At 42.6% G+C, this 15,563-nt stretch overlaps 1 protein-coding gene across 4 annotated transcripts in view; it reads left to right on the top strand.

The window, feature by feature from the left end:
• Positions 1–15,563, top strand: part of RSF1 (remodeling and spacing factor 1) — a 123,751-nt gene that overhangs the window by 33,568 nt on the left and 74,620 nt on the right. The window lies entirely within an intron of this gene.

Raw genomic sequence — 15,563 nt, 5'->3', positions numbered from 1 at the left:
GTACCTATGAAGAGTAGGAAGCTTTCCCAGATGCATGCTGCCAACTTCTACATAATCTAAGTGTAACAGGGTTGGCTGCTTCCTTCGTGCCCCTTTGTGGCTAGGGTTGGCTCTGTGGTCCTCTGCCTCCTTTTCAGTAATGCAATAACTTAATGCAAGCTCACCTCTTTCAATAGTACCTCTCTATGGGCCTGGTTTATGAAAACCTAACACAAATCCATTTATCACCCGCATTGTAAATATTCATTAGAATCATAGAATATTACAGTTGGAAGAAACCTCAGGAGGTCATCTAGTCCAACCTCAACTAAATCATTCCAGCCAGGGCTTTGTCAAGCTGGGCCTTAAAAACTCTAAGGATGGAGATTCCACCACCTCCCTAGGTAACCCATAACAATGCTTCACCACCCTCCTAGTGAAATAGTGTTTCCTAATATCCAACCTAGACCTCCTCCACTGCAACCTGAGACCACTGCTTCTTGTTCTGTCGTCTACCACCACTGAGAACAGCCTAGCTCCATCCTCTTTGGAACCCCCTTCAGGTAGTTGAAAGCTGCTATCAAATCCCCCCTCACTCTTCTCTTCTGCAGACTAAATAACCCCAGTTCCCTCAGCCTCTCCTCATAAGTCATATGCCCTAGCAACCTTTTGAAGTGATAAACACCCATTTTTTCATGGTCTGTGTGTATAAAACATCCTCACTGCATTTTCCACTTGAAGTGAGCTGTAGCTCATGAAAGCTTATGCTCAAATAAACTGGTTAGTCTCTAAGGTGCCACAAGTACTCCTTTTCTTTTTGCTAATCATTTTTGTTGCCCTCCGCTGGACTCTCTCCAATTTGTCCACATCCCTTCTGTAGTGGGGGGACCAAAACTGGATGCAATACTCCAGTTGTGGCCTCACCAGTGCCGAATAGAGGGGCATAATCACTTCCCTCAATCTGCTGGCAGTGCTCCTACTAATACAACCCAATATGTCGTTGGCCTTCTTGGCCACAAGGGCACACTGCTGACTCATATCTAGCTTCTCATCCAGTGTAATCCCCAGGTCCTTTTCTGCAGAACTGCTTCTTAGCCAGTCGGTCCCTAGCCTGTAGCGGTGCATGGGATTCTTCAGTCCTAAGTGCAGGACTCTGCACTTGTCCTTGTTGAACCCCATTAGATTTCTTTTGGCCCAATCCTCCAATGTGTCTAGGTCATTCTGGACCCTATCCTCCAGTGTATCTATCTCTCTTCCCAGTTTAGTGTCATCTGCGAACTTGCTGAGGGTGCAATTAATCCCATCATCGAGATCATTAATAAAGATGTTGAACAAAACCGGCCCCAGGACCGAGCCCTGGGGCACTCCGCTTGATACCAGCTTCCAACTAGATATTGAGCTGTTGGTCACTACCTGTTGAGTCCGACAATCTAGCCAGCTCTCTATCCACCTTATAGTCCGTTCATCCAATCCATACTTTAACTTGCTGGCAAGAATACTGTGGGAAATCATATCAGAAGCTTTGCTAAAGTCAAGATATATCACATCACCACTTTCCCCATATCCCCAGAGCCAGTTGTCTTATCATGGAAGGCAATCAGGTTGGTCAGGCATGACTTGCCCTTGGTGAATCCATGTTGACTGTTCCTTATCACCGTCCTCTCCTGCAAGTGCTTCAAGTGGATTCTTTGAGGATCTGCTCCATGATTTTCCAGGGACTGAAGTGAGACTGACCGGTCTGTAGTTTCCCGGGTTCTCTTTCTTCCCTTTTTTAAATATGAGCACTATATTTGCCTTTTTCCAATCATCTGGGACCTCCCCTGATTGCCACGAATTTCCAAAGATAATGGTCAGTGGCTCTGCAATCACATCAGCCAACTCCCTCAGCACCCTTGGATGCATTAGATCTGGACCCATGGACTTGTGCATGTCCAGCTTTTCTAAACAGTCCTTAACCTGTTCTTTCACTACTGAGGGCTGCTCACCTCCTCCTCGTACTGTGTTGCCCAGTTCGGCAGTCTGGGAGCTGATCTTGTCTGTGAAGACCGAGGCAAAAAAAGCATTGAGTTCTTCAGCTTTTTCCACGTTATCTGTCACTGTGTTGCCTCCCCCATTCAGTAAGGGTCCCATACTTTCCCTGACCACCTTGTTGCTAACATACCTGTAGAAACCCTTTTTGTTACCCTTCACATTCCTTGCTAGCTGCAACTCCAATCATGCCTTGGATCACCGTACATCTCTGCCCTCGATGCTCCACATAGCAGTGGCTTCAGCCACACCTACACTCTTTTTTTAGTCCTTTTCTCTCCCTGTGGTCCTGGACAGCTACCCCAGCCCTTCTAGCTGCAGTGCAAACCTGCTTCTCTCTCCCCTTCCTCCCATTCCCCGCCGCCCCCCCCCCCCCCCCACGCTTGGAATAGCGTTGCCAGCAGAATATCCCTCACACTCATTGCTTCTGCTGCTCAGAGCTTTCCCAAGTTGCAACTGCAGTTTTCAGTGCTACTATTGGGAATCTTGACAAGATTTAGAGCTTTACTCTGTTGCACTTGGCTTTTGCCATTCAAATTATTACCAACACTGGAGCTACACAGTAGAGAGGGATCCCAAAACCATAGGCTAGGGATGGGATAGCTCAGCAAAGTCCTACAGCACTAGAAGCCTTGAGGCTGTGGAATGAAGAACGGGGGAGGGACTCTGCATTTCAGATATCTGGATTAGCTGGAGATTACCAGAGACTAAACCCTGATAGGACTCTCCACATATTTTCCCAGAAGCTGGAGGGTGGCTTGATTTTTTTTTTTTTTTTTTTTAAACCTGGACATTGCCCTTGGACAAAAAGGCCCCTCTGTTTAGTTCTCTGGCTGTTAGGTGCCTATTACATTTTTCAAAATTGGGATGGTAGATGGGAGAGGGGTAGTAAGAGAAGGAAAGACTAATTTTCGCAAAACAGTAGAATTAGCTGAGAGATTTGGGGCAGAAGTAAAAAAAAAAAATCAGATAATATTCTATTATACTAAATAAAGAGGTAGAGGAGTGACAGAAAAGAGGAAACTGACACTGAAAACAGTGCAGGGCGGGGGAGGAGGAAGATAACCCATCATATATTATAGAAACTGGAATGAAGCCAGGAAGGGAATAAGGTAAAACAAAAGCAAGAGTTGCTGTTTTATAAGAAATGTATTAAATACCATACACGTCAGTTTACACCCTTTAAAATGGTAGGGCCATGGCTTGTAGGGGAAGGAGAAGCATGGTATCGCAGGTATTTTTCATCTGTCTAGTAGACATCAGGAAATCAAGACTTGAAAAACGTATCCTGTTCCATGAGATAAGCTGGGGAATATCACTCTGTAACATGCTAGTGTTAATAGTAGAGTAGTCTCTCCAGGGAAGGGATAGAAGACCTGGAGAATGTAGTAGTATGGATAATTTTGCATTGACTGGAAGATGGACTCAGATAAACTAATTGTTCTTTTCTATCACCAACTTTGATGACTGTATGATCGGGCGCTATGCAAAGTTTCCTACGTCACTCTGCCACAGCACCATGAGCTTTGTGTGCAGATAGAAACTTAATATTCCCATCTGATTCTCTTGAGTAGTGATGAAAGGCTAGTGAACAAACAGTGGGCCACCTGACCTAAGTGATAACTTATTCTTGGGCATTTAAAGGATGTTTAAATATGGTTGTCATATTTCCAAACGCATGGAACAAAAACCAAGGGTAATTGGGGTGGCCTTGGGATATGTTTCAAACTTTGGAAAAAATATCTGATGGTTAAAAGACTGTTGGGCCCAAATAAGATGACAAGGATTATAATACCCAGCTCCTAGATAGCACTTTTATCAGTAGATATTAAAGCACTTTATAAAGGCGATAAGTATAATTAATTGTGAGGGCAACTGTTAATTGTGACCCAATACTTAACAATACAGGAAAAGAACAGGTTAAAGAATATTTAGATAAGGTGTTTTCAAGTCAGCAGGGCCAGCTGAAATTCATCCTAAATTACCTAAAGAATTTGCTGAAGCAATTTCTGAAACATTAGCAATTATCTTGTAGAATTCATGGAGGATGGGTGATGATCCAGAGGATCGGAGGACAAACATAATATCCGTCTTTAAAAAGGAGCGAAAGGAGGTCCTGGGGATTATAGACCAGTCATCTTAACTTCAATACCCTGAAATATACTGGTACAAATTATTAATCAATTTGTAAGCACCTACAGGAAAATCAGGTTCTAACCAAAATAGATTTGTCAAGAACGAATCATGCCAAACCCACCTAATTTCCTTCTTTGACAGGGTAACTGATCTAGTGGATGGGGGAATCAGTAGACGTGATTTACCTTGACTTGTAAGGCTTTTGACACAGTTGCACGAGACATTCTCATAAGCGAACCAGGCAAATTTGATGGTGAAATTAATATAAGGTGGGTGCATAATTGGTTGAAAAACTATACCCAGAGTAATTATCAATGTGTCACTATCAAATTCGGAGGACATGTCCTGTGGGGGTCTTTCCTGGGTCTGGTATTCACTATTTTCATTAACATATTGGGTGATGGAGGAGAGAGTACGTTTATAAAATTTGCAGATGACATCTAACTTTGGAGGACAGGGTTAGCATTCAAAATGATCTTGATAAATTTGAGAATTGGTCTGAAATCCATAAGATAAAATTCAATAAAGAAGTGCAAAGTACTACAGCTTGGAAGGAAAAATCAAATGCACAAATACAAAAAGGGGAACAACTCTTTAGGCAGTAGTACTGCAGAAAAGGATCTGGAGGTTCTAGTAGATCACAGATTGAATATCAGGCAATGTGATGCATTTGCGGAAAAGGCAAATATTATTGTGGGATGTATTAACAGGAGTGTTGTATGTCAAACACAGGAGGTAATTGTCCTGCTGTACTCTGCACTGGTGTGGCCTCAGCTGGAGTACTGGGTCCAATTCTGGACACACTTCAGGAAAGTTCGCAAAAAGAAAAGGAGTACTTGTGGCACCTTAGAGACTAACCAATTTATTTGAGCATGAGCTTTCGTGAGCTACAGCTAAGTTGTGGACTAATTAGAATTCCAGAGGAGAGAAACAAAAATGGTAAAAGTTAGAAGACCTGACCTGTGAGGAAAGGTTTCAAAAAAGCTGAGCATGTCCAGTCTTGAGAAAAGAAGACTGGGGGGGGAACCTGATAAGTCTTCACCATCCTTTTTGTAACTGCCCTTAACATATTTGATCAGTGGTTTTCCACGTCCACTGAAAAAGTTGGTCATTAAGTAAATTGCTTAGTTTGCAGCAAGGGAGATTTAGATATTAGAAAAATATTCTAACTATAAGGATAGTTAAGAACTGGAACAGATTATGTAGGGAGGTTGTGCAATCCACATAACTGAAGGTTCTTAAGAACAGGCTTGGAAAAGACCTCTCAGAGATGGTCTAGGTATACTTAATCCTGCCTCAGCACAGAGGGCTGGACTAGATGACCTCTCAAAGTGACTCTGTTCCAGTTTTACAGATGGGGAAGTAGAGGCACAGACATGAAGTAAGTTGCCAAAAGTCACCCAGTAAGCCAGTGGCAGAGCAGGGAATAGAACCCAGGGCTTCTGAGTCCCAGCCCATTGCATCCCAAGAGCAAAATACCCATATCAATATTAAATAATATGACTAAAAATGAATATATGCTAGAGACTCTAGGCAAGCCAAGTGTTTTCTGACAGGTGTTTTTAACAATTGAAATAGTTACAGGAATGTGTTACTCAATTGTGCCTATGGTATTTTGTTTAGTTTTTTAAATGCATGTCAAGATCTTTCTAGGAACAAAAAAGGATCTTTAAGTGCTGGTAGGCAACTCTGTTCCATCTTTCTGAATCTTCCATCTAATTACAGCTTTTTTGCTTGTTCTTTTATGTTCACTTGGAAGCCTGGGCTGTTGCAGTTCTTTCATTTCTTGTACAATTTGTTTATGGACAAACAACTTGGAGGTAGTATAGAGTGGCTCAGCCAGAATATGTGAGCTTAGATTGTGAGCTCCTTGGAGCGAGAGCTGCTGCTTTTGCATGTTTGGAAGGGGCCTAGTACGTAGTGGGGCACTACAGTTAATTTGAAGGTTACATTCTTTGTTGCTTCTTTAAGCCAAGCACATTGCATACACCAGGGTTTCTTTGCATCCCTCTGTTCTCCACAAACTCCTTGTGTGCAATCTTTCCGTCCCCTTCTATTTCAAGAACTCGCTGCAACCTCCCCACCCTTCCCTTATTCCAGGGCTGTGTGCCCCTATTCCACCCTCCCCACATATTAGGGTTCCCCATTCTCCCATGCCAAGGCTTTGTGGCTCCCATTCCCTCTTTCTCCCTCCATTCCAGGATGTCTCTCATTAGCCCTCCTGCCTGGGGTTCTGTGTGACCCCCATCTTCCATATCAGGATCCCCATCCTCCCTTCCCCATGCCAGGGCTGTGTGCCCCCATTTCCCCCCCCTTGTGTACTCCTCCCCCAAACCAGAGGATCTGTGTTCTCCCACCCTTATAGCAGGATCCCCCCATTCTCTCCCGCATGCCATGGGCTCTCTATGCACACTCCCACCCCCAATTATTATTTCTATCCCTTCTATCTGGGAGCTAAGTCATTCAGGGTGTCAGCATGTTAAACTCTGAGACGATGGGCAGAGATGAGATGGGGTGTCAGCCAGTTCTTTGATGTATAGACAGTTGCTGAGGTGCATGAAGTTATTGCTCTGCTATATAGATGGCATGGGCTCTGTGTCCCCCACTTTCCCCCTTTTTTGATTTGGGAAAATAAAAAAAAGTAGGGTTCTCTCCATTGATGCCTCTGAAATTGTGGAATTGATGAGATGCAGCATTCAAAAGTTATTGCATTTTGTCCGTCAGACAACTGGAGAAATGGCGTCAAGTTGGTTGTAAGGCCTTGCAAGTTCTACCGTGCTTGTCCAAAAAAATAATTGCTAGTCTATGTAAGAATGGTGATACTGGGTCAGACCAATGGTCCATCTAGGCCAGTATTCTGTCTGACTATGGCCAGTGCTAGATGCCTCAGAGGGAATGAACAGAGCAGGGAAATTATGAGTCATCCATCTCCTGTCGTCAAGTCCCAGCTCCTCGCAATTGGAGGTTTAGGGACATCTGGGGCATGGGGTTGCACCCCTATCATCTCGGCTAATAGCCATTCATGATCCTCTGTGAACTTATCTAATTCTTTTGTGACCCCATTTATACTCTTGGCCTTCTCAGCATCCCCTGGCAATGAGTTTAACACGTTGACTGTGTTGTGTGAAGAAGTACTTCCTTATGTTTTTTTAAAGTTGCTGACAATTAATCAGGTGATCCTTACTTATTGTGTTGTTATGTGAAGGGGTAAATAACAATTTTCTATTCACTGTCTCCATACCATTCATGACTTTGTAGACTTTTATCAGATCTGCCCGTAGTCATCTCAGAATAGCTTAGCAGACAGCATAATGAAATTGTAAGTTAAATAAGTCTCTTTGATGGGAGCACTGAGCCTAGGGGTGGCTCTGGGGGATCAGATTGTTGCTTTGATGGGTGTGTGGGTGGAGGAGATGGGAACAGGGAATGGGGGTGGGGAAATTGGAATCATGTTTTGCTAAGGGCAGGAATGGGAACAGGGGCACAAGTGTAAGGCTCTGTGGTGTCAGAGCTGGGAAGGAGGATACTAAGGAAGGAAACTGGACACCGAATTGTTTGCACCTTTGGACTTAGGGTATTGTTGCTCTCTGATGCCAGAAGGACCAGGGAAGTAAGTGGGTGAAGGAATAAGCCCCCTAACACTCTTCCTTTAACATACCATGTGTGGTATTCCAAGTTTTGCTAGCACAGTGGCTAGAGTCCTATGGTTACTTCCTAACCCGTTAAGCTTATTTTAATCGGCTGTGCTCCCAGATGGCTTTCTCTTAGTTCAGAATCTAGAGGACTGTTCAAATTTGATTTATCTTAAGTGGTATAACATGGTGGGGAATGTCATTCAGATTTTAATTTTGGTTTTAATCCAGCACACTATGGCCAAAACTTTATGTACAGGCTGTTTCTTGTAAGATTGATTATATTTGGTTCCCTTTCTTTTGCTGCAGAGTGAGCTATCAGAGAACAAAATTACTACACTGTTCTTAGAGCAGAGCTTATCTCCTCAGATGCTGGTCCACAAACAATGAAAGTAAATGATGCAGAGCCTTGTTGGGTTGTGCTCCATAAGAAATACAGCGAAGAAAACACTTGTTGTGAAGGAATAAAAACATTAGTTCAAGCCATCATACTTTCAATCCTCTGACAGTGTTAAATGTGGAGTTACAGAAGCATTTTTAAAATGGTAATTAGTACCCCTCTGCATCTGAACAGGGCAGAATGACTCTCATATACTGGTCAAGAAAGGAGTAAGTTTGAAGATAGCTGGATCCCACAAATTTCAGACACCCCTAGAATTTTACCATGTAGCCTGTGTCCTCTCTCCCCCTAAACAGACTCTTCTTCCAACCTACTAGACACACACTTGTCGTCTTCCCACTCTTGACTCCTTGATTTTTCTCTCTAGTGAGTCAGCCCAGCCTGCCCCAGCAGGTACGTCTGGCACCTTTCAGGTGTTGGATAGGCATACCCATGCCAGCTTTATATAGCTAGCACAGCTAAAACCAACAGTAAAGATGCAGAGGCATGGGCTCCCATGTTGGCTAGCCGTGCAGTATAACAGGAGGACCATCCTGTGGTGCCATGTCTTGACTGGTAACTTTACTTGTGCTAACTAGATTAATGTTTTTGCAGGTATGCCTACCCAACGTGAAATCACACCTTCAATTGCCATGTAGACACCCTGTTAAACTCAGGTCCCATACAGCCCAGGATGCTACTTTAATCCACCTTGCTGTCATTGAATCTGAGTTGGACACTAATATTTAAACACAGTGACTCCACTTTGGCACTATTGTACTAAAGTATTTGGCCTTTTGGCATAATTTTTTAGAAGAAAAGCTTTACAAAAGTTATATGTAGATTGTCTGCTATAAATATGCAGTCTAAGTACATTATAAAACATTATTGGAAAAACATCAAAATATGGGGCTTTATAAAGTTTAACTATCATAAGGGCCTTGTGTACTCCTTTGTGCAATGAGTCCAGATTCTGTGAAGATACTAACTTATTGTATCTCCATGAAATACTCTTCATTCCTGTCCTTCCCATCCCCAAACATACAAACTATGGCTCACAGTTGAAAATATGCAGTAATGCGCTCGCGTGCGCGCACACACACCCTATTCCCCTCTATCCCCCCATGAATTATCTGTGCAGTTCATACATTTTATCACCAGTACTGTAGATTATTAGGATTGATGCTCTCATACCTTATGATGCATGTGGGAACCAGTGTTGCCATCTCTTAATGGAGATGGACTCTTCAGATAAGTTGTTTCCATAACTGTAAGCTTTTTTTTAAAAAAATGTGGACAGGAAGTTAGTCTAACTCGCAACCGTAGGTCCATGGCTGCTTATTCAATACGTTCAGAGCAGCCCATACCATGTATGGGGGTCCCTCATTTACCACCTCAGAGATCCACCTAGTAGTTTAGGATGCTCCAGGAATAGTGTAAGGATCTGGGAATGTACAAGGTAAATTTTCAAAACCAACTTACCTCTGGCCTTCTTGCTTTCTGGTTCAGCCATTCATATTAGCATGGTTTTTGAATGAAGTTCTGTGAGAATGATGAATAAATTAAGAATGGATTTTAAATGTGTTCTGAAGTCTATGTAAAGTAAGAACTGCATCAGTATGTCTTGCAGCTCCTGGGCCTGCTGACCCAGGACATTAAACATTGAGATGTCACAAAAATGGCAGGATATCAACAGGTTATTTTAAAATAGTAGCGGATGCCCACTGAGCATGCTAAGAATTGGCTTTCCAGTTACTTCTGTAACTTTTGGAGCTTTATAATTCAGCCCTGTTTCCTCAAAGAGCTGACTCCTCAACAAGGGCTGTTCAGAGTAACCATGAATTTCAGCATTCAGAAAAAATGTGAGACACTTCTCCAAGCTAACTGTCCTGCAGTAACTGTTTTTGTTTGTTTTTTTTTAAATGCACACACATTCTCTCTGCCTGGAGAATAGACTGATAGAAGAACTAAGTGCTTGATCCTGAAAAGTGCGGCACTCTCTGGTCTGATCCAGCAGAACACCTAAGAACATTCTCAGCTTTAATCAAATGGGTAGTAGAGTTGATTTCTGTGGAACTTGTTCTCATGCTTAAAGTGGTTTGTGCTAAAATATTATTTTAGTGGATCAGGCCCATAGTGCTTAGCACCTAGCAGAATTGATTCCTGAGATTGTATTTGTTTGTTCTAAAACGGGTGTTCAGGCACTACAGTGACATGGACTAGCTCTTCCAAGAAAACCAAATGGGAGCAGTACCTGACGATTCAAAATTAAGATAAATAATGGCAAACTATAAATGGACAAAAAAAAAATCAATAAATGCTAGAGATAATCTTGATACTCTCAGTTGTCTATATTTAAAGCAGATATTTTCCCCCAAAACAGGTGATTTTGTACATCTAATGTGGGACCTCTCTGTACTAAACTGGCTATAAGTTATGTAACTGATCTAGTGCCATTGCAATAAAACTTTCACACAAACTACATATTTTGAACTCCTTTGTATTAACCTGAATATCAAGGCATTTGGTTTAAAGACTCTTATTAGCTAGTTGAAGAATATAAGTGAAATGGTGAAGAAATTAACTCCATAATGTAAGTCTTGGATAAATGACAATACAACAAGGAACAACAAGGGAAGAAACAATATGTCAATAAAAGAAGCAGTGTAGACAAAGTGCAGTTGGAGCGAGTAAGCAGTACTCTTGTTAAATGTAGCCTGTGTAAGAAAACATCAGGCAAAATCATAAAATCTCTCATTTTGTACATTTTACGGCTGTTAAAATTAGCAAGGGTATATCTACACTTAAAATGTTACAACGGCCCCACTGTAGCATTTCAGTGTGGACGCTACCCACGCTGACAGGAGGGAGTCTCCTATTGGCATAGGTAATCCACTTCCCCAAGAGGTAGGTAGGTCAGTGGAAGAATTCTTCTGTTGACTTAGTTCTGTCTACACTGGAGGTTAGGTCGGCTTAACTAAGCTGATCAAGAGTGTGGATTTTTGACACCCTCCAGTGATATGGTTAAGCCAACTCAGTTTTGTAGTGTAGACCAGGCCTATGTGTGCATGTGTTTTGAAGTGACTAGCGCAAAATGCTTTTAGAAAATACACTGTAACGTTGTGTACAACCAAATTATTACAAGTAAACAATAGATGATCACATGTATTTTAAAAAAAAAAAAGTTGATCCTTGTGGTTCTTGGACAATAAATCACTAATTTTATGGAATCTCCTGAATACATAAATAAATAAGGGTTAGTTTGAGGGTCCTGTGGCATTGCATTACTAATAGTCAATTATATTATAATAATGGATGGTCTGAATTGTCTATAGCTTATTAAAATGATGATGCACAGGGGTTTTGCCGTGTGATGGTGCCAGGTTGATATATAAATCACAGATGATTTATGAAGTAGTAGTGTCCCCATAGGTGGACCACTCTAGGAGTCTTCATGTCCCTGCACCTCAGATCTGAAATTTTTGGTAGCAGTGTCCGTTTGGCCCTCACATGCGCTCTCCCCATCTCGTACTGTGCTCTGTTGCTATATAGCGCTATGTGGGCAAACCTCCCTCTGTTCTTTCTCAACTGCCGTTGGCCTGAAACTGAGCCTTAGCAGAGCCCCTTAAAAGAGATTCTACCCAGTGTTTTTCTTAATAATTTTTCCTTAGTAGTAATAGAGCTTCAGTTAATGTTAGTACTTCCTTCTTTTCTTTTTCTTTTTTTAAATATATAAATATATATTTTATTTCGCTTGTAGAATAGTTATCTCCTTAGTATAAATTAGATTTCCCTAGCTCTTCCTTTTTGGGAAGTAACCCTTGAAAAGGGTATGCCCAGGTTTAACTGCTGCCTCTCATGTCGGGAAGCCATTTCTGTCAGCGACAGTCATTTCTGCTGCATTTGCTGCCCTGGAGAGGCACACATGCTTCCAGAAGTGTCTCAAAGTAAAATTTGGAACCAGAAAGAGCCATGAACTAAAATTAAGACTGCTCATGATGGAAAGCTCACTCTGACCAGCCTCCAACCCTTGGCCCGGGACGCACTCCGGACAGCAGTCCCTGTCAAGACTGATCCCGTCTACATCGTCGGATCAACACTCTCTAATGACTTCAAAGACGAAATCCTCAGATTCCTCTCAGAAAGTCTTGAAAAAACAGGCCACAAGTTCCTGAACAGGGAATTGGCCAAGAGAAAGAGGTCCCTGGCACAGTCGATAACCTCTACTAACTGACCCTCGACCAGGTACCTATGAGGTTGCAAGATCCTCCTTTACCAGTACCATGGATAAGCCCAAAGGCCTTAAGAGGGTGGCTCAGGCAGAATGGTACTGTTGGGAGAAAGGAGTGATGAAGGCTGACCCAGTTCCTCTAAAATGGAAACGAAGGAGTCTTCTAGACAATCAGTACTGCATACACCAGCATCACAAAAGGTTGTGGCGACACCTGGTGGCCATTCCTCACAATGCAGAGAGCCTCTGGTACCAACAGCTCTCTCCACTTCAATGGCACCTACTCAACTGACCCCAGCGGGTGCTGATGGCTGTTCCAGTACCACAGGAATTTTGGTTCCCCAAAGACTTGATGGTCTCAGATACCTGAATCACCCTTACTAGGCACTGACATAACCATAGTATGGGTTATGCCTAGGTCCCTGGACTTCCATGCAGTACCAAGACATTCTACTCAACCTTCCATGACTGCTTCACCTGTCAAGTGATGATGAGGAAGATAATGGGGATGACCTATACTCAGTGTCATTCCAAGGTTCTCCATTACAGCACCAGGGAGCTAGCTGGGTGGAAAGTCATGTATCTTCAATCTATCTGCAGAGTTGAAGAGACCCACCCAGTTGGTATGGACATCCTTGGATGCTTCCACCCATGCCCTCTCTCACCACCTCAATGGCCATATTGGGACCCACAGGTGGCATATAGACAACAGTTTTTGAGGAACTCTAGTACTAGTCGTCCAGAGAGCTAGAGGAAAACAGTCTCCTTTAGCTTCAATAGCCAGACCACCTGATCCTCAAGAGGAGACCTTTGAGGAACAGGAGGAGAGACTAGACAAGGAAGCCACTCAGGTGACCAACATTTCTTCTTCATCTCCTGATAAGGTGGCCATGCTTCCCACACCAACTACAACAGACCACTTCAAGCAATTTCAAGACCTCTTTAATAGGGTAGCAGATTTCCTGCGAATCCTGCTTAATGAAGTCATAATCACAGTGCAAACTGTTTGACATAATCAGCAAATATTGCATTCCCCATCAATGAGGCACTGCTTGATTGGGTGAAAACTATATGGCAGACACCACCCACAATACCTCCAACGTGCAGAAGGGTAGACAAAAATATTGTGTCCTATAAAGATGGAGACTTTTTTTTATTTTTTTTCATCCATCCCCTAATTCACTAGTCATTGATGCAGTTAATGAACATGGCAGACAGCACCACGCTAAAATGACACCAATAAGGACTGGAAATGACTGGATTTATTTGGATGTAAATTATATTCCTTATCCACTCTAGAATTTAAGATCGCTAACTATCAAGCCCTCATGCCAAAACACAACCATACCAATTATTCGGTGTTTGCTCATCCTACAATGAAAAGATTTCTTAAAAGGTATGGGTAACCTCTACCTTTGAATCAGAGATCTTACACCAGTATGGGACCTTAATCTTGTCTTAAACTGTCTGATAAGGTCACCCTTTTAGCCTGTGGCCACTTGCTCACTTCTACACCTCTCTGTGAAAACTGCATTCCTCATGGCTATCACATCTGCTCGGAGAGTGGAGGAGAGAGGGGGCTCTCATGGTATATCCTCTCCCTTTACAATTTTCTTCAAGGACAAGGCCACATTGCGGCCACACCCCAAATTCCTACCAAAATACCTTCAGCCTTCCACGTAATCAACTTACTCACCTTCCAGCATTCTTTCCTAAACTACACCGGGATAAAAGGGAGGCAACACTGCACACACTTGATGTCAGGAGAGTGTTAGCCTTCTATTTGGAAGGGACTAAGCCTTTCAGAAAATCTCCAAGACTATTGCTCTCCATCGCAGACAGATCTAAGGGATCCCCGATATCTATGCAAAGGCTCTCTAGATGGATGTCGGAATGCATTAACTACTGCAATTGCACGCATGACTTACAGCCCCCTTTGAGAGCCTGAACGCACTCTACAAGATCTCTGTCAACTTCTATCCTTCCTCAATAATGTTCCAATCACAGAAATATGCAGAGCAGCGACTTGGGCATCTACTCATACGTTTGTCAAGTATTATGCAATCACTCGTGATTCAGCATCTGATGTGACACTTGGTTTGACTGTATTATCATCAATATTGGACTCCGCTCCGATGCCCCACCCTTCCATCAGGGACACTGCTATAGAGTCACCTAGAGTGGATTACCCATAGGGACATGAATTGAAGAAGAGGAGGTTACTCATCTTGTGTTGTAACTGAGCTTCTTCAAGATGTGTCTCCTTATGGGTGCTCCACTACCCACCCTGCTCTTGTCTGCTTTGAAGCTCTTATATATGAGCTGCAGTAAAGAAGGAACTGAGGGTGGTTTGCCCATGCAGCGCTATTCAGCAACAGAGCACAGTGCAAGGGCCAAACAGACACTGCTACCAAAAATCTCCAGTCTGAGGCGCAGAAATGTGAAGATACCTAAAGTGGAGAACACATAGGGACACACATCTCAAAGAGCCACAATTACTGCACAAGGTGAGTAACCTCTTCTTTAATGAGCAGCAAAGCAATTCTTTGTCAATGATGAAATAATAGTAAACCTCTCTCACTCATTAAGCTTTCAGCATAGCTGTGGTTTAGAAACCCTAGATCCTGTGCCACATTGCCACAGCTGCAGTCAGCAGGGGCATGCAAGCTGGATGGCCTGCACTATGAAAGAGGGTGAGGTGGAGGGCAGATTGTTCTCTTTGAGTGTTCGGAGTCTCAAGAACTTGGAGCCACCCCACTTGGTCCAGAATAGCTCCAATTTGGTGACCTTCCAGGCATGCAGCAAAAGACACCTGTTTGATAGGGTTTTTGGAGAGTCTGTGTTTCTCACAATGATGAAAGGGTGGCAATTAGTTTCTGTAGTTGTCTAGCTGGCGCATTTCCTGTAAAATGATTATTTTAATTCTCCTGGGATATTGTTGTATTTTCAATGATGTATTACGGTAACTGAAGCTTTGGATAGATGTCTTTATTTTAAATCTAAATGCAAACCTATTTCATTTATTTTAGATCTTGCTTTGTTTTTAGTTGTGGAACTCTTGTTAGTGTTTTCAAGTTGTTATGCACTTTTAAAAATTCTCAATGTATGGCTTCATCTCAATACCTTTATAATATTTAGTATTAAGATTTATGTATGTTGGTTATTTTTAACATTTGCT

Source organism: Caretta caretta, chromosome 1 (genome assembly GCF_965140235.1).
Source record: "Caretta caretta isolate rCarCar2 chromosome 1, rCarCar1.hap1, whole genome shotgun sequence".
Lineage (NCBI taxonomy): Eukaryota > Metazoa > Chordata > Testudines > Cheloniidae > Caretta > Caretta caretta.
Note: the sequence above shows the minus strand (reverse complement) of the source record. Positions and strands in the feature narration are given on the sequence as shown.